This window comes from Nuphar pumila, chromosome 1 (assembly GCF_984573655.1).
Source record: "Nuphar pumila chromosome 1, dmNupPumi1.hap1.1, whole genome shotgun sequence".
Taxonomy (NCBI): Eukaryota; Viridiplantae; Streptophyta; class Magnoliopsida; order Nymphaeales; family Nymphaeaceae; genus Nuphar; species Nuphar pumila.
The window spans coordinates 13218208-13238254 of record NC_143249.1 but is presented as its reverse complement, the minus strand read 5'-3'; positions in this window follow the sequence as shown (position 1 = coordinate 13238254).

The window sequence follows — 20047 nt, the reverse complement described above, 5'->3', positions numbered from 1 at the left end:
ATGCAAGAGCTTACCAAAATGATTAAATATCTCTTTAATGCATGAGTAGCTTCTCATCTTTCTTATTATATATTTTTTTACTTAAATGGTGCATGCATGCTCTATCTGCATGCACAATACAAAATTGTTTCTCTATCACAAACACCTTTGGGTATTACACAGTCCTCACTGAAGAAGAAGACAACGACCCAATGTTTATTTTCAACCAATTTATGACTTATTATCCTGGCCTTGCACATTTTCTCGGGTCCTAGGGTGGGGTGATTCAATGTCGAGAGAGTCTCCAACCCTTCAACTTGATATATCAATATTCATTCAGCTGAAGTACATACATGCTACCCCATGGTTGTAGTGGTAGCCTAGTCCTCTCTCTCCTCTCTCTCCGTGGCTGAGAAAAGCAACCTTCTATACTATAAACCAATCCTACGAAACCTAAAATACCACTTACACCCTCCTTGTAAGCCACAAGAGAATTTAAGAGTTTATTGTACATTATTACATATTACATGTTTCTTGACTACTGAAATTGGATTCATCAAATGCCATATTGCAAGGTATTAATATTCTTTGGGTGTTTAGATTATACCCCCATCAAAATATTATATATTTGCAAACTTCAGCACAACATGAGAATGTATTGTGCAGCGACTTGTCCACATGTACATAAGCATATAGGAGCCAAACACCTACAAATGTGAATAATCAGGGATTTATTAATTTAAGCATATAATAATTTCCTTTCAAAAATTTTGTAGGCATGCGATTTTTTATAGTTAAAGTTTTGGTGGGTGTTTTGGTCTGACGTTTTCCAGTTCTTTTGCTTAACTGAAGGTCGATTTACAGGACTCTTTATTCAATATATGCATTCATTCTACTGATAGGTATATTTTGTTCTCATATCTGAAGCCTGTCAAATTAGGGTCTTAATTTATTGTTTTCACCATTGTTGGAGTTTCATTGAGCAACTGAATTTGTCTCCTGCTGACACATGTTCTACATGGAATGAGTATTTTCTTGTTTGATACTTAGAAGTGTATTGTGGAACTCTTAGTATTCAGTCATTGCATCAATTTTGTTCTCAACCAGTGGTTATGTACCAAGTAGCTGCTAAAATTCACTGTACTAAGTGCCTCTAGCAGTAAAATTAAGTCCGTTCATGGCCTTATCTTCTCTTTCACAACCCATCTTTGCAAATTCAACTTTTGCTGTTGTTGGTGCTCCTCTGCTTTTCCTGTTCCATGGATGGGAAACCCCTGTTACTCTTTGGCATGTAGGAGCCATAGCCTAGATAAATAATTGTCTTCTCAGTTTCTGCATAGAAGCCACTACATGATTGTAAATTGATTAAAGGCAGGACAAAATGCAGAATGTGGGGCATTTTACCTGATTTCTTGACTTTGTAGAGGACCTGATTTCTTGACTTTGTAGGGGATCAAATCAAATGGTGGGTGACATTAGCAATGTCAAACTCAGCCATAACACATAGCGCATCCTGACTGGGCCCTACCAAAACAGATGAGTTAGGTGACGTTTCTCTCTCTCTCACTCGTACCCAGCGTTTCTTTTCTTTTTTTTACTTCTTGACATTGCTCTGTGTGCGCTTGGAATAGGAAGATGGCCGGATATTAACAGGATGAGAAGTCATGCAACACCACTCTGTTTATGTGCCTGTCAAAAAAAGAACTTGACTATGTTTATTAGGCATGGCAGTGGATCGGGGCGGGTGCGGGGGACAAGGTCTCCCGTCCGGTCTCAAAATTTTGCCCTCCATCCATGGTTCATCCCCATCTTAAAATAGCAGTCCCCATCCTCATCTCCGTCCCCGTCCCCATCCCCATCCCCATCCCCATCCTCATCTCAAAGTAACTTTATTTTTATTTTAAGAGGAATAAGAAAAAAAATAAGGAGAGGAAGGGTTTAAGGTTATATATATATATATAAAGGGTATATTAATAATTTCATTAACGATGACGGGTTGAGGGCAAGAATAATTTCATCCAAGTCTTCATCCCCATATGGGTTTTGATATTCACCTTCATCCTCAGTTCATTCCTCATTCTATGTCTTCCATCCCTGGTCTAAACCAGACGAATTGTAGTTTTTTCCCAGTCCAGTGTCATTCCTACTATTTAGATACAACAACAAATGTTCCCACCAACCCATTTTAGGTGTTGGGGAGAGAGAGAGAGAGAGAGAGAGAGAGAGATGAGTTTCTTGTTTTTTAACTCAATGGAGATATCTATGCGAACAAGAGTGTGTTTTCTTCCAAACTTACAACAGATTTTTTCAAGTCTTTTTACACTTTTAGCGTTCAGCCCTACATCCGTGATTACGATATCACTGCTCTTATAGTTTCTCTTACTTCTAAAAACATTTTAGTTTTTCACTGAAAAGTGATGATGATTTAAAAGTTCTTAAGTAGGTAAGAAGCATGCTTCCTAGAAACTCGCTTTGGAAGAATGCTTCTTAGAACTCGCTTTGGAAGCACGATACTCTTAGCTTCATAAACTTCTTAGAAATCTCAATTCTCCCATGCTTCTTCTGTGCTTCTCACACACATTGTCCATGCTTTCTATATATTTTTCTCAAGTTTCTTTTCATGTTTTCCATGTGCTTCACTCACTTCCTATATGCTTTCTCTAAATTGGTAACTATCATTATTAGATTTTAACAAAAATTTAATTATTTTATTGAAAATCATTAAATATAAGAATAATCAATTTTATTTTAGTTTTTATTTGCTTCTTGTACAATTCTTATTCAGTTCTCACATTGCTTTCTTTTTTTATTCATGTTTCACTTTCAAATTGATAATTCGCTATAATTTTTAAAATTCCTCACTTCTTGCTTTTACTTCTCATATTATTTTCAGCTTTAGTCTGGCAACCTTGGTTAAAATAACTTTTGCTCTTAAGATCTCAGGTTGATTGATTATAGAAAATAAATACACAAGTGTGTGTATATCTCATGAAAGAAAATATACACATGTACGTGCACACACACGTGAGTGTACCCAATACCATCGGAGTCAAGCCGAATAGCTACTGTTCAAGCTCACTCATTTAGCATAAGAAGGTCATATTTAGCCAAATAGACGCTTTTCTTTAAATGAGCTTATTACTATTGAGCTGAACAAAGCCTACTTATGAGCGGCTTTGATCATTAACCAGCCGTAAACACAATTAACTTGAAACCCTTGTTTGCTACATAACAAAGAATTAAATGCAGTCTTCATGTTGGGACCAATCATACGAAGTATCAAATGCTACAAATAAAAAGCTAAGAACTGGACCCGTTAATGACACTATAGGCAGATAATGCCTGGGATGCAAATGGGTGGGATCGAAGATGGCTGTTCCAGATTCGATCAGACTTCTCATGTATTTAATTAGCTGTCCCGGATTCGACCTATTTTGCATCCCTAGATAATAATATTAAGGACTACGTTTACTATGCATCAAAGAATTAAGTGTACCCTTCATGTTGGGATGTCATGACTCCAATACCCATGGGCACAGTTGTACAACTGGTTAGTCTGCCTAACTCCAGCTTGCCTATCCAGGAAAAAATACAAAAAAGATTACAGATTACAGAAAGCCAAAGGACAAAGCAACCACTGAAAGGAATTAGCCATTTAGAAAATCTTATTTATGGAAAACAGTGAAGAATGATCCGGTTGGGAAAATGCATAATTAGATGGATGGCATATGAGCACACCGTTCTTTTAACATTCCTTCTTTCAAACCAATTCTAAAAATCCGGCACCCCAATTGATCTTTCAAACATTCCCTTGGCCCTTGAATCTAGAAATGGTCCCTTTCCAAATGATCCTCAAAACACAAGAAAGAAAGAATAAACCAATTCTAAAAATCCTTCATCCTTGGCCACATTCTTTCTTTCTATTTCAATCTTTGCAGTTTTCACAGCCATCATTTTACCTCTTTTACTTTGACCTCATTACCTTCAAATTCTGCATGGGTTTCACATAGCCTGTATAACATAAGGGATAGACAACCAGCCAGGACTCTTCAACTCCATTACCTCTTAAGGAATTGAACAAGGTCCCTTATAATTTAAGGTTTTTTGACTAATGTTACCTGCCGTTCCGTTGAATCGAGCAAAGCACAGCAACAAGAGGGAGGGGCTGCTGGTTCATGCAAATTGTATGATACAACACTCCAACCGTTATCATTAGACCGACCTATTAATATGTAACATATAAAGGGCAGTAAATGCTCATTATAATTCAAAAAAACATCCCTTTCGTCCATCTCCACATTTATTGTGCTCACACCAATTTCATGATTTCAGCTCCCATTAGTTTCCGAGCCGACTGGTCAGATTGCATAAAAGAATAAATACTGATGTAAGCCAAGTATCCGACCCGATCCAACTATGTTTACCTATACATTCGCTTGATCCAACTATGTGAGACATCCTATGCGTATGATTTGACAGAAAAATAAAAGAGTACTTGTGTAAATATGGTTTCATAACTTGAGCGGCATTTTGTCATTTCACACAACTCAAAGGTCCCCCGTGTACAAACCACCAACTCACTCGGTGCCAGGAAATTTCATCGACCGAATCGCGTAGGGAGTGAGTGAGAGAATCCCCCAAACCCACGACCGTCAGAACTGGAAAGTCAAATGCCGCCCCGCAGTCACAAAAGAGCGAAGCAGAGCACGAGTTGAACAGGGAGGTTCAGAAGCACGTCAACTTTGTTCAGGCGTGGCTGATTACAATTTACATAAATGCCCCTTCCCAGTTACCATCTCTCAACGTTACGCCCCTGCGTCATATGGAAAACATCATTTCATCAACGCCGTCGATTTGTTTCGAAAAAAAAAGGAACGAGGAAGAAACGGAAATTACGAACCTACCACGACGGCGAGGTGCAGACGGACTCCGACGAGGAGCACTCCGAGCACGACGACGAGAGGAGCGATTTATCGGCGAGGCGGACGGCTGACGCCGTTAACGGAAGATTCATCGGCGTCAACGGCGGCGTCACCGCCATCGGAGGAGGAGACTCGTCTCCGGCGTCTCCGTCCAGCTTCGACGGAGAGGAAACGGGAGTCTCGAACGGAGTCGACTCGGCGCTGATCGTCACGGAGACCTCGTAGATGGGGTTCGAGATGCACACGAACTCACGGTCGCCGTTGGGGCCGGAGGCGGTGGCTCCGCCGGCGCCGGGCAGAGAAGGAGAGGCTCTATCGGCCGCCGCGGTGGCGGCGGCCTTGGGCGGGTGGAGGAGGCCGATCAAGTGGAGATTAGAAGGAATGGGGGAGGGAGACTCTCGGGCTTCCTCGATCAGGGTTTCTTCCTTGATGGAGAAGAGGAGTCCTGGGTTTCCGAACACTCCCTGTGCGTAGAGGCTGTTCGGGAAGAACTTCGGGACGTCTCCAGATCCCGCATGCGAACCGGAGAACGGGATGTCATCTCGGGGCGGCGAATCGGCCGCTATAGGGACGGCGGAAGGAGCGGTGGTGGGGAGGCGGAGGCGGGATTTGAGGACGAGCGTGTAGTAGAGCTCGGCGAGGACGAAGAGGAGGAGAGCAGCCACCAGCAAGACGAAGCTCAAGACGATCACGGCCGCTCCGCCCATTTCTCCCGCCGATCCGGTGGCGGATTACGGTGCGAATCGGCGGAGGAAGGACGCGGAGCCGCGGAGGGACGGACGAGGGCGGAGCGGGAGATATGAAGCGTTGCGTGTCCGTGGTGAATGACGTAAACACCCTTTATTTGTTGAGGAATCTTCAGGTAGGGTCGGGGCTTTTTTGGTATTTTGTCGGGGGGAATTGTACTTTTGTTGGTATCCTCCCTCTTCTTTGGCGGGAAGCGTTTTATTTATCGATAATGACGCTTAAGAGACGACGAGGGCACGGCACGTACACCTTAGGCGTCAGAGTGAGTGTGGACTGGACTGGACTGGACAGCCCATAAGTTGAAATGCAAGAGATTGGGAAGGATAAAAACCACCCTCACTGGATTCCAACAAAAGAGTCAGCAACCCATTTTGATGGGAAAAGTTTACGTTGGTAAGAAAGCTGGGTTTTTTTTCTTCATTATTGGTGAAATGAACATCATATAGGATAAACAAAAAAGTCCACGATAGCAAACATGAATTTGAGGTTTTCTCACCTTCTGCCCCTTTTAATATCATACCTCTCTCATGTGAAAAGTATTTCTCATTACCTCTTTCATGTTTGCCTCAAACTTATCTTTGGTAAATGCTTTACGCGTTTGTGCATTCAAAAAATCTCTTTACTCGCTTGGCGTAGTAGTGGGTGAAACAAACAATGAATAATCATACAATTTGTCTTAACCAATGCAAAAGTCAAGCACTCGCACCTAATGCTCCTACTTTGGATATGAAAAATTATAGGTTGGACATCACACTATCAGTATATACCGACTCACTATATACTGATTCTCAAGTGAATCGGTTAAAAAATAATTTAAAAAAAATATTCTGTATCAATTAAAACATGACATGTGTTAAAATTATTAAAATAATAATAAATATGATTAAACAATTAATTTTATGTATTTTTTATATTGATTAAAAATAGCCGATTCAAGTTAGTATCGTATAAATTTTCTGCCGATACAATATGTATAGGCCGATAGACACCGATACTGACAACATTGCTAAAGCTAAAGCGTGCGGTGATTGCACCTGATCTGCCGTCCTGTCAAACGAGTTCTTAGACTTTGTTTTAAACACACAACGTCCTACCGATTGAACTGTGAAAAATTGTCGCTTGTCCAAGTTGGCTTTGGCTCGGCAGGACAACCGGCAAGAGACGGGAAGGGACAGGACGGGAGCCGGACACTCGTGGGCTTCGAGTCCCGACCTGAATTGAACTGTCAGACTGGGAGAGCTGCACGAGGAGCCCAAATTGGCAGATTCTGTGGACCCACAGTACTGCTTTTGGTTCAGTTGGGATGTGACGAATGGGCCAACTCGTACCTCACGGGCAGGGCTACGTCCTTCATTGTCTTCAGTTTGGTCAAATCTTGGACTGACTCTGCTAAGTCTATTTCGATGGAGACCTTTTCTAAAGGGAAAGCATTTGGTACTGTCGTGGGTAAGGAACCTCTTGTTTTGATTCTTGACCAAATCTAATCTTGTGGAGGCATTTTTCATGGTGGGAGGTTGCAGGAATGACTCTTGGACGCTATTTTTTGACGTCAAAATATAATTTTATGAGGGTTGAAAATTCAGTAACATTGTTAATTCATTGATTTTTCAACCTTTGCAAAATCTTAGATCAACATTGGAGTAACATTCTCGATGAACCAATTCCTACTCACCCAAACATGTAGATCTAGGGGTGGCAATTTCTGACACGACCCGCCAACCCGACCCGCCAACCCGCCTCTTAGGCGGGTTCGGGTTGGGCTTAAGCCAACCCGTTTAATAAACGGGTCGACCCGTGTAACCCGTTTATTAAACAGGTCGGGTTCGGGTTGGGGGTATGCCAACCCGCCAACCCGGCTGACCCGTTTAATAAACGGGTTAGGCGGGTGGGTCAACCCGCCAACCCGTCTGCCAACCCGCCAACCCGACCCGTCAACCCGACCCGCCAACCTGACTACCTGCCAACCCGATCCGTCAACCCGCCAACCCGACCCGTGAACCTGAAAACCCGTTTACCCGACCCAACCCATTTATTAAATGGGTTGGCGGGTCGTGTCGGGTTACCCGTTTATTAAACGGGTCGGGTTCGTGTTTGCCACAGCTGACCCGTTTAATAAACGGGTCGGGTTCGGGTTGAGGTATGCTGACACGCCAACCAGCCAACCCGACCCGATTGCCACCCCTATGTAGATCACATGTTAAAAAAATAAAAATATTACTGTTCTTTTTTTACAAGAGGGTTTCTTACCCACGAGGGTAGCAAACATTAGCCCTTTTTTAAAAAGGTAAAAAAAATAAATATTTTTTACATTGATGCAAGGTTCGGGACTTCCAAGTTCAGTTATACGCGAAAATTAAAGGTTTCATTCTTGGAGTGAGTAGGATGCAATGTTGTCAGTATCGGAATCGGATATCCTTTGGCCAACGGTTTAGGTGAATCGGCTGATACCGATTCTCAAGTAAATCGTTTTGAAATCGGCCAAAAAATAATTAAAAATATTTCATGTCAATCAGAGCGTGACACATGTTAAATCCATTAAAATAATATTAAAATTTAATTTAAGCTATTTTTTATATTTATTAAAAAATAACCGTTTCAGGCCATTAGCCTATCGATTTTCTGGCCATACGATATGCAGGCTGATACACACCGATACTGACAACACTGGTCGGATGCCCTTCATCCTTTCAATGGATGACATCCAACCTCTACGCATTTTGCCTTCGTTCTTAGTCGATGCAAAAAGAGGCCGATTCATATCGTATCGGCCCAAAATGAATACATATGACAAGGGCCAATTCTGCCCTCAACATATTTTAATATTTTTAATAATCTTTACATGAAAAAGTAAAAATGGCCGGTTCAGCTTGATTCAGACTCGAACCAAATCGGCCAATTCTCTGAATGGTCCGAAACCAACTGATCCAAAAGCACCGAAAACCCAACTGGGGCTTCGCTTGTGTGGCAGAAGCAGTTAGTGCACGTCACCTTGTGTTGGGACGTTGCAAGTTCAAACCCCAAATGGCATGGTTGTATAACTGGTAGGGGTCTGCCTAACCCCAGCTTTCTCTGTCAAAAAAAAAGAAAGAAAGAAAAGCACCGAAAAAGAGGAGAATAAAACCTGAATTTTTGGCTTTCACTTTTTACGGTGCTTTTACGACCATGGGTTAGCAGAGAAAAAGGTAGAAAGGGAATCATACCGGTACTCCTTGCTTTTCTGTTGAAAATAATAAAAAGGGAATCATGATAATGTTGTCAGTATCCGTATTGTCCCTGTATCGTTTTTCTTGCAATGCAAGTGAATCGGCCAGTACCGATACTCAAGTAAATAATTTTGAATTGGCCAAAAAATAATTAAAAAATATCATGTGACAATAAGAACATGACATGTGTTAAAGCTATGAAGATAATATTAAAAATAATTTTAAGTATTCTTTATATTTATTAAGTGATGCTTTGGATTTTTGGTATCAGCCAATGCAGGCCGATACGCTCCGATGCTGAAACATTGATCATGAGGATTGGACCTTTTTCAAGTAAAGGTTCCATTCATGAAGAATGGTAAGTTACAATTCTGGTAAGATTGATTTTGTAATTTTCCCTGATCTTTCTCTTTAATAATAATGACAGATTCAATATATTTAGAATCCTTGCTGTGCTTCTAATCTTCAAAGTTAGCTTCCCTGTAAGTTGGTCAGGTGATCTTCATCCATTTGACTATCGACGATTCTAGATCACCCTTCTTTGGCTCCATTGAACTTGAGCATCGATCCACATTAGTATCCATATCTCTATCATCCTTAACAGCCTCCCTCAAGCTCAACGGCCTAGAAAAGGTGTTGAGCGTGTCACAAAGAACTCCCAACCTAGTGATAAGTATAGCTCTGGTCAAAACATATGCAATTTGATCAGTGGAGGAGACATACTAACTTCAATGGTTTTTATTAATTGACATGATTGCGGACAAAGTGAATATATGAAACACAAGATTAACTGATAAGCAGTATGTTGTGCCAATGTTGTCTCACCATAATTGATAATTGCGTAGGTGGCGAGGAAGGAAATTGAAAAACTTTGAGAAGGTAGGAAAACCATAACACTTTAGTTGTAGTATTATTCGGCTTCGGTGATTGATTGAGAGACAATATTTTGCTTGTAAGTAGACCATGAGACGGGAGACTTTCAAGAAAAAATTCAAATCCACTGATCATAGACTTCTTATCATCAATGTTACCAGCACAATCGGCATCATAGTAAGCCGAGATCTGAAAATCATGAACAGGATACAAGAGAAGACCATGAGTAAGCAAGAGTCAGTTTTATAAAAGCATTTTAAAATTTGTATTTTATTTTTATCAAAAACCTTGACTCACCGTGATTCTCTCAACTGATGACTGGTGAGCCGAGAGAGGGAAAGCGAAGGCTATAAATCTAAGGAACTCGGCTCCTAAAAATACACACAGAGAAATCTACCTCTGTAACTAGAAGCCTTCGAAGCAAACCTCAAAGACGCCACTCAATTCTTCTTCTTTTCTTTTTTCTTTCTTTTATCACTCGAGAAGTTCGATATGCCTCTGCTTCTTCTGGAGTTGCTTCCACTGCCCTTGCTCCAACAGTGGTATCAGAGCCGTGGTTCGAAGACGTTCCTTAAGTTGTACTGCCTCCAACCTGCAGGAAAGGAAAAACGCTAACTAGTGAGTCTGCTCCTCTACATTTTTTTTCTGTCTCTGAAAACCCTAAAAGGCAAACAAAGACTCAGCTTCTTCACGAAAGAGGCATTTTTTTCTTTTCCCTGTCTGTCTCTGAAAACCCTAAAGGGCAAACAGAGGATCGACTTCTTCACGAAAGAGGCGGTCTTTTCCCTGTTTGTCTCTGCAAGTTTTTTTTTTTTGTGGTCGAATTAAGGTCGGTCGACTATCATTTTTCTGGCAGCGTCGAGTGGATCTGGGCTCTGTAAATAGAAGCCCTCTCCTTTCCGGCATCATTCACTGTGCTCCCGGTTCTGCAAAGGGTAAAACCCTCAGTGGCCGAACAACAACCTGCAAATACAAAATCATAAAACAAACACAAAAACAGAACAAGAGAAACAATAGAAACTCGAGAGACCGAACACAGGAGGCAAAAAGGAAACTCGAGAATAAACCCTAAGTTACCAAAAAACCAAATTTCAGCCATCGTTTGGCCTCGAGTTTATGCGCTGAGGGAGCCTCTGTCGAGAGGAGCAAACCCAACCACAGAGTTGGGTTGTCACCGTCAGAGAATGGCCAGAAACTCTCTGATTGTTTCAATCACTCTGGAGCTCCGATGAAGAGGAGAGAGAAACCCCCCTGTCAAAATAAAGTTTTCGATAGGGTTTGGGGTTTTTATATCTCGATGGGCAAAAAGACTTTTTTGCCCTAGGATTTTATGTGTTTTTTCAAAAAAGTTATAATTTTTAAATTTGTAACCCGCCCTTTTTTACTTTTTTTTTTAATTTTCAAAAACAGGCTTGCATCAGTTGAAATTTCTAGAAAATATTCAAAATTAGACTTAATTCCAAATCAATACATGCAACAGTTTCAGTTTTGCAAAAATAAGTTTTTTTTATTACTAATCAGTTCCTGATTTTTGTTAATTTCTATTTCAAGACCCAGAATTGTTCTGTCTCTCGAATAGAGACCTGTTTTAAATTCTAGTTTCATTTTTTAGCCTGACAGAAATCTTTTATTATTAATTTTATTTATCCTTTTGTGTTGACTTGTCATAAAATAATAAAACAATATACTTTAGTATCAAATGACAAGTCGAGTCTGTGCTTCTGAGCTAGCCAAAACTGATAAACTGAATGAGACTATTTTTTTGGTTTGGAAAAGATGGATACCCTTGACCTTAACCCTCGAAGGTCTAGAATATGTTCTGAACACATCTATGGACAAACCAAGTGTCGAAGCAACCCAAGATGATATCAATAAGTTCAGAAAAATTCAAAAAAATGACCTAATGGCTAGAATAATTATGCTCACCTATATGCATGATGACCTAATTAGGGTCTTTGAAGACTATAAGACCGTCAAGGAGTTGATGGAGGCAATCACCATGAAATACGATACCACATCCGAAGTCCATATTCAACTACTACTTGAACAATACAATTCGTATAGGATGAAAGAAAGTGAAAGTGTAGTAGACCATGTGAATAAGATGTTGGTCATGGCTAAAGACCTAGCCATTGCTGAAAATGTCATTCCAGACAGAATGTAGGTGTGTACTATACTGAATAGTCTCCCACATTCATGAAAAATGGTGACAACTGCATTAAGGTTAAACTTAAAGAACCTAAACCTTACTGAGTTGCCCTTATAATTAGCCATAGAGCAAGAACATATGACTAAAGAAAAGAAGACCGAGTTGATGGTGGCTCAAGACACACCATTCAATAGCCAAGTACCCTTTAAACATAACGACTTTAAGAAGGGTAATGACAAGTTCTACAAAGGGAAAAATGCAGGTTTCAAACCTCAAGAAAACAAGGGCTCGCAAGTCAAGTGTTTCAAGTCTGGCAAGATGAGACACATTCAGAAGAATTGCAGGACAAGGTTTCCCAACAATAAGAACAATGAGAATAATGGAAGATACAACACTTCAAATAAGAAGAACAATGGAAAAAAAGTTGTCTGTGTTGTATCGAAATGCCACTTCATGAATGAAGAACTCTCTGGATGGTGGGTGAACTCTGGAGCTACGCGTCACATTGCCAAGTTTACTGATAGAGTCATAGATCTCAAAGAGCTGGGTTTAGGAGAGAACAAGGTCTACATGGACAATAACTCCCACAATGATGTATTAGGAGTCAGGTCTTACAAACTCAATGTTAGAGGTACTAGTGTCTTACTTAAATATGTTCTCTATGTTCCTTCAATAAGAAGGAACCTTGTGTGTGTACCAGCTTTGACTGGAAAAGGCTTTGAGGTCTGTTTTGTCCTAGGAAATGTCACAATGGGAAAACATGGTAGGATACTGTTTGAAGAAAAGTTTGACAAAGAACATGTCATGTTTAAGTTATGCGATAATAAAAATAACTCTTCCTCTTATATTGATTGTGCCTTAATTATTGATCTGAATATGTGGCATAAAAGACTTGGGCATATAAGCCTAAAGAAAATAAAAAAACAGGCACAACAAAGAATAATTCATATCTTTAATGAATCTCACTTAAAAAAATGTGAGTCTTGTATATATGGAAAGATGGTAAGAAAACCCTTTCCACTTAATGCTATACGAGCCACCGAATTATTAGAGATAATTCATACAGATATTTGTGAACCGTTTAAAGTCTAAACACATAGTGGCATGTTATATTTTATAACATTTATCGATGATTTCTCAATATATGGATACTTGTATCTTATCATACTCAAATCTTGAAGCACTTGAGAAATTTAAGGAATACAAGAATGAAGTTGAAAGACAACTTGGGAGATACATTAAAATTATAAGATCTAATAGAGGTGATGAATATACCTCAAATGAATTATATGATTATTGCAAGGATCTTGGCATTAATGGGCAAAGAACCATTCCAAGAACATTGCAACAAAATGGTGTTGCTGAGAGGTGTAATAGAACCCTCTTGAACATGGTTAGAGCCATGTTGGCAGGTGCATAACTACTCAAAGTTTTTTGGGGTGAAGCTGTAAATACAGCTATGTGTATTTTAAATAGAATGCCATGCAAGGTTGTCCCAAAAACTCCATATGAAAGATGGACTGTTATGAAACCCGATTTAAATCATCTTAGGAGATGGGGATTTGTAGCTCATGTGAAGATTTTAGATCCAACTATGGATAAATTGGATAACATATATGCAAGGTGTATCTTTATTGGTTATCCAAAAAGATCAAAAGGCTACAGGTTGTACCACCAAAGATTGAGACTAATTGAGAGTAGAGATGTTGAGTTTCTAGAAAATCTTAACAATAAATTCAATGATCCAATTGAGGATCCATTTGATTTGCTGGATGATCTTGATGATCAAGATGAACAGTTAGGTAATGAACCACCAACTGTGAAACAGTTAGGCAATGAACCAACTGATTTCAAACCCTCTACTTAAGGACTAAGTGGTCATAAAAGGTCTAGAGCTCCTCCATCCTATTTGGATGACTACTATGTGTATTTATGTGAGAAAATTTGCTACTTTGTAGATCTTGATGAAATGACTGATAATCTCTCATATGCTGACGCAATTAATTCGAAAGAGGCATCAGAATGAAAAAGGGTTATGGATGAAGAAATTGAATCGATCGAAAAGAACCAAGTCTGAGAATTAACTGAACTTCCTGAAGGAAGAAAACCGGTTGGTTGTAAATGGGTTTTTAAGAAAAAATATAAAGTTGATGGATCTATAGACAAGTTTAAAGCAAGACCGGTTGCAAAAGGTTTTCCCCAAAATGAAGGGATCGATTATACAGAAACCTATTCATCAGTTGCTAATTTTACATCTATCAGGATAATATTATCCGTAGCTGCTTATTATGATTTGAACATATGGCAGATGGATGTAAAGACTGCCTTTCTTAATAGTGATTTAAAAGAAGTTATTTATATGACTCAGCCAGATGGTTATGTGACAAATAATGATAAAGTGTACAAGTTAAAAAAAAATTTGCATGAACTAAAGTAATCACCAAGACAATGGTATTTGGCTTTTCACAAAGCCATAACAAAGACTAGATACGTACCGAATCGGTTAGACCACTGTGTATATGTGTAAAAAAGTGAGAGTCTATTATGTATCCTAACATTATATGTTGATGATATCCTGTTGACTAGTAATGATAATGAAATGATAGTCAACACAAAGAAATGATTATATACCAACTTTGAAATGAAGGATATGAGTGAAGCCTCTTATATCTTAAGAATTAAAATCACCTGATACAAAGGTTCAAGGTCTCTTTATCTAAGTCAAGAAAGGTATATTGACTATATTTTGAAGAGATATAGAATGCATAACTCCAAACCCATTGGGACTCCTGTTGCTAAAGGAGTAAACTTGAGTAAGAGTGATTGTCTTGGTGAGGGCCAACAAAGACTTGAAATTCCTTATGCTCAGGTTGTTGGAAGCCTAATGTATGTGATGCTATGTACAAGACCTGACATACGCTTTGCAGTAGGTCTTGTTAGTAGGTATCAAAGTAATCCATGATGACCTCACTGACAAGTTGTTAAGAGGATATTCTGATACTTAAAAGGTTCTAAAGGCTTATAACTGAGTTTTCAAGCTGACAACCTTGACTTGATCAGATACTCTGACGCTGACCTTGCATGATGCAAAGATGATAACAAATCTACTTCTGGCTACATCTTCCTCATTGGAGGAGGAGCTGTTGCTTGGTCCTGTAAGAAACATGATTGTATGGCTAAGCATACTCAAGAGGCTGAGTATATCACATGTAATGCAACCACGACATTTGCAATATGGATTAATAGGTTCATTAAAGACTTAAAGTTAGATCTAGTATGTGAACCTGTACAGATATACTGTGATAATCAAGTTGCTATTGATCTAATGAAAAATGGAGCTAATAGCTTCAAGAGCAAGCATATAATGGTGAAATATCACTACATACATGATATGATTAAAAATAATAAAATATCTGTGGACTATCTTCCTACATTGGATATGGTAGCTGATCCCTTAACAAAGGGTATTTCAAAAGACTTGTTTACCAAGCACGTTGCTCGTATGGGATTGAGATACATATGATTATGAAGGAAATCCTTAATGAAAAATCCATAATCAGTTCAAGGAAGTCTACACTAGTGAGAGCAAATTGAGCAGTCTCATGTCCAAGTGAAAGATGTCGGTGCATATGGCCATGTGTTGAACATTATGCTTATCTATGAGTAGGCATGCTCATGGATAAGCAGAGTTAGTTTTATAAAAGTATTTCAAATTTTGCATTTTGTCTTTATCAAAAATCTTGACTTATTGTGATTCTCTCAACTGACAGTTGAGCCGAGAGAGAGAAACCGAAGGCTATAAATCTAAGGGACTCAACCCCTAAAAATACACACAGAGAAATCTACCTCTGTAACTATAAGCCTTCGAAGCAAACCTCAAAGACACCACTCAATTCCTCCTCTTCCCCTTTTTCTTGGAAGTTCGATATGCCTCTGTTTCTTCTGGAGTTGTTTTCGCTACCCTTGCTCCACCATATGGTTGTTGCATATATTGACATACTTTATTAACTATAAAGGCCAGGTTGGAATGGGTGATGGTGAGATATTGTAGAGTACTAAGAATATTGGGTTCACCAACGAATTTGGACAGCTAAGTAGACATAGCCATAGGGGGTGAACACAGGTTTGGCACCTGTTATATTTGTTGAATTTGGGTATTTAGACAGAAATACCCTTTGTGTTCCCCGCTATAACCAAGAAACACATTTGCAACTTCTAAACTGCAATTTGTGAGTATTAAAATGGCCTCAAACAAGGGTGATAAGCACACCTGAAAGTTTTAAAAATTGCGGAGTTGGACTTGTACAAGATACAAAAAGGAGACTTATCATAATAACGTTAGAGGGAGCCTGTTGATCAAAATAAACCACAGTGAGAAAAGCATAATTCTAAAACTTATATGGGAGGTGAGTCCAATTCTGACATGTCTAAGCTTGCGCTTTGCATATCCATTTTTTCATGTGCTAAGGCATGTGATTCCGTGTTCGAAATATGTAAAAACATATCTATATTCACCATTTTGAAGTGATTTTATACGTCTTTCAAACTTGCTTTCAACTAATTTTTGAAAACTGGGAAAACCTCTGATTTTTGCTTAATAACAAACAGCCATGTAAATCTCGAGCATGCATTTATAAAATTAACATAATAAAAATGTTCATAAAAAGTTGGGACAGGTGCTGATCCTCAAACATATGAAAATATCAAATCAAGAGGTCCCGAGATCTTAAGTTGTGAGGGTTCAAAAGGCAAGGCATGGCGTTTGTCTTGTTGACATGCTTCACAAAGTTTATCATTTGTAGACCAGTTCACTTTGTTGATGTCCATCCTATAAACACCCTTCTCATTGTGCCCTTCATAACTACATTCCTTCACCTAACACCGGTCGGCGTAAAACTCAAAAACACATTATTATCTTTTGTGAACTTGTGCATAGATAACAAATTTTGTGTAATGAAAGGAACATATAAGATGTTATTCACAAAGAAATTAGAACTTGAAGCACAAAAATTCGAGTTGATGATACTCTTGATTTTCAGACATGGTCCATTGCTGATACTCACTTGTTCACTTCCTTCATACAATGATTGAAGTGAGAGATTGTTAAAATCTGCTGTCACATGGTGGGTAGCTCTGGGGTTGGGGTACAATTCTGATAAGATTGATTTTGTAAATTTTCCTGATCTTTCTCCTTAATAGTAGGGACAGATTCAATATATTTAGAATCCTTGTTGTGCTTCTGATCTTTAAGACTTCCCTGTCATTTGGCTTAGCTTGTTTCGTGATGATTTTTATTCATTTGGCTTCAGACGATTTTAGACCATCCTTCTTTTGCTCCATTGAACTTGAGCATCGATCCACATTAGTATCCATATCCATATCCATATTATCCTTTACAGGACCTAAGTGAAGTTGAATCTGACTTTGAGGTGTTAATAGTATCTTTGGGTTCGATCTAGATTTTAATAGGACTTTCTTCTTTTTTCACCAAACCTTGACCCTATAGAGTTTAGCACCGGTTAAACCTGACTTATTGACAGCCCTAATGGCTACCTATTTTTTCCAGCCAGAGAAAAAACAGCTTAAAAAATAATAATAAAAGATATATGAAATGAACGAAGAGAGAGAATAACGGTATGGGAGAAAGCGTAACTTTAATATGAATAATAGGGGTGTCAAAGGGTCGGGTTTACCCGGATCAAACCCTGTAGGATCCGGGTATTGATCCGGGGTATGGTGACAAATAAGAAGACCCGATTAAGACCTGGGTTCGGACCCGAAGGTCCGATCAATACATGGACCCAGGTATAGTTTGTGAAATTTTATATCCAACCCGAGTTCCTATTTAGACCCACAAATTTTCAATGTAAAAATGATAAAAAATATTATTTTAATTACTAGGTATGGTCCAGGTCTGGTTCATGTAGTTCCTAGCGGATTCGGTGTGGTTTCTCTTATAGTAGACCTGGGTACCCTATACCATACTCAAAAATCTGGTCCAAGTCTGGTTCCACCTGGGTCCGAACCAAACCTGACATGTTGACACCCTTAATGAAAAATGGGTTCGCACTCTCTTTTTTTCTAATCCCAAAACGTATATTCAGCTTGGTAATAAAACTTTTCAAAACTAGTTTTAAAAAAAAAGGCACAGTACACGTTTGGGTGTAATACAATTTCTGTCAAGGGGTCGGACCAGATCAGGGAAGGTCTGGACAAGGATCTAACCCTGAGGTGCTGGTATCAGGTTCAGACCTAGGCCCAAACCAGACCTACTATATATAGGAAAAACCATACGTGGTTCTTATAAGGATTAAATTAAACCAGATTAGGCTGTTTTTTGTATTGAAAAATTTGTTGATCTTAATTGGAACTCGGGTTGGACTCTGGTAGGGATGAAAATGGTTTTTGCATTCGGATCAGATGTGACCAATACCTTATCCGGGGATGTCTAAACAGATTCGAATTGTGAAAAGCTCATACCAGATCCACTTTTTTACATGTAAATGGATTTGGATATCCATCACCGGATATGTTGGATTCGGTAGCAAAAATTCAAAACCATATCCACATCCGATTATAATCGGATATTGTTTTGTCTTACCAAATACGACTAAACGGAATCTAATTCAGATGGATATCAGATAAAATCTGATTACTGACATCCCTAGGCTCTGGTCTGATATGAAATTTCAATAAGTGGACTTTGAGCCTTTGAGGGCTGATAAATAAATCAAGCTGCTTGTAGCTCAGCTCGGTTTGGCTTACATGAAGCTCATTCTAGCTCACCAGGTAAGCTCATTGAGCCTAACCATGAGCATACCATGTAGCACAGGTGAACCGAGCAACACTAATTTGTGTTCACCAACACTCGGCTCCTATAGGCTCATCTAAATGGACATGTATATATTTATTTTAACGAGTTAACTCAGGGTTAGGGATGTAAACAAGCAGAGCCTGAACACCCACACTTTGATTCTTTTGGGTCGTTTACCAACCCTAAACCAAAAAAGCCCCAAACTTGGAGGGCAAACCTATGGCATAAGTATCGCCAAGTATGGTGTTTTTATCATGATATTAACACACACAAAAACAATTAAGGTACTTTTATTTATACGTTTAATCTTTTATATTTCGGATGTTTATATATGCTGAAATTTTATCAACAATTTGTAAAAAAAAAAACAAGATTTCTAAAATATGGTAAGATTTTCTGTGCTTGAGATGTTGAAAACTGGATTTATGAGCCCGCCCCAGGTTTCCCAAGTGGTTTGGGCGGTCTTGGGAAGACGGTGGAACCCCCATCTTATGCAGGATCGATTCGCCCTTGGGATCATAGCGGTGGCTTGCCTGGTGGGTTTTTTTTGTGAGCTAAGGCACTTAACTTGGAGGGCCCATTCAGTGGCTCCCATTCATAGGAATTAATTTCTCATAAAAAAAAAACTGGATTTGTGACAATTAGGGCTGGTAAACGAGCTGAACCAACAGAACAGGGCATATTTGGGATCCGCTCGTTTACCAATCGACTGAGCTCGTGACTCGGCTCATGCTCGTGTTTAGCTGGGCCGAACTCTAGCTCGGCTCGTGTTTAGCTGGAACGAACTCTAGCTCGGCTCGTGCTGAATGAGGCAAGCTAAGCACAAGCTTGTTTGTGTAAAATGATTAATGTTATAATCAGAAAATATATAAATGTTAAAACTTAAAATTATATGTATTTTATATATTGCACGTAATATAGTTCATAATTTATATATAATTTTCATGCAACTTTCTCTTTATATTTTCATTTTATGCATTCTTTTCTTTATATATTATACTAAAACATATATTTCCTACAACTACAAAGTTGCAGTCAAGGACTAAGAAAAAATTTCAAACCACACATAAAGTTTCTCGATAATAAAAATGTCTTTTTATATTGCTAAAAACACACCTAGCTTTTATGCTCCAATAACTAAAAAAATCATTTCCATCAAATTTAATTTGGGTCATTACCAACCCAAGTTGAAGTAACAACATGAAGTCACTGATTTTTCCTCAAAACAACAATTTTTTTGAAAAAAAAAAATTTAAAAAGGATACATACAGATTTATCATTAATCAGAACACACTTAAGTTTGGGTGATTATATCATGCATTTATTAGCTTTAACAGAAGTAAACCCTGGTTTTCTTTTT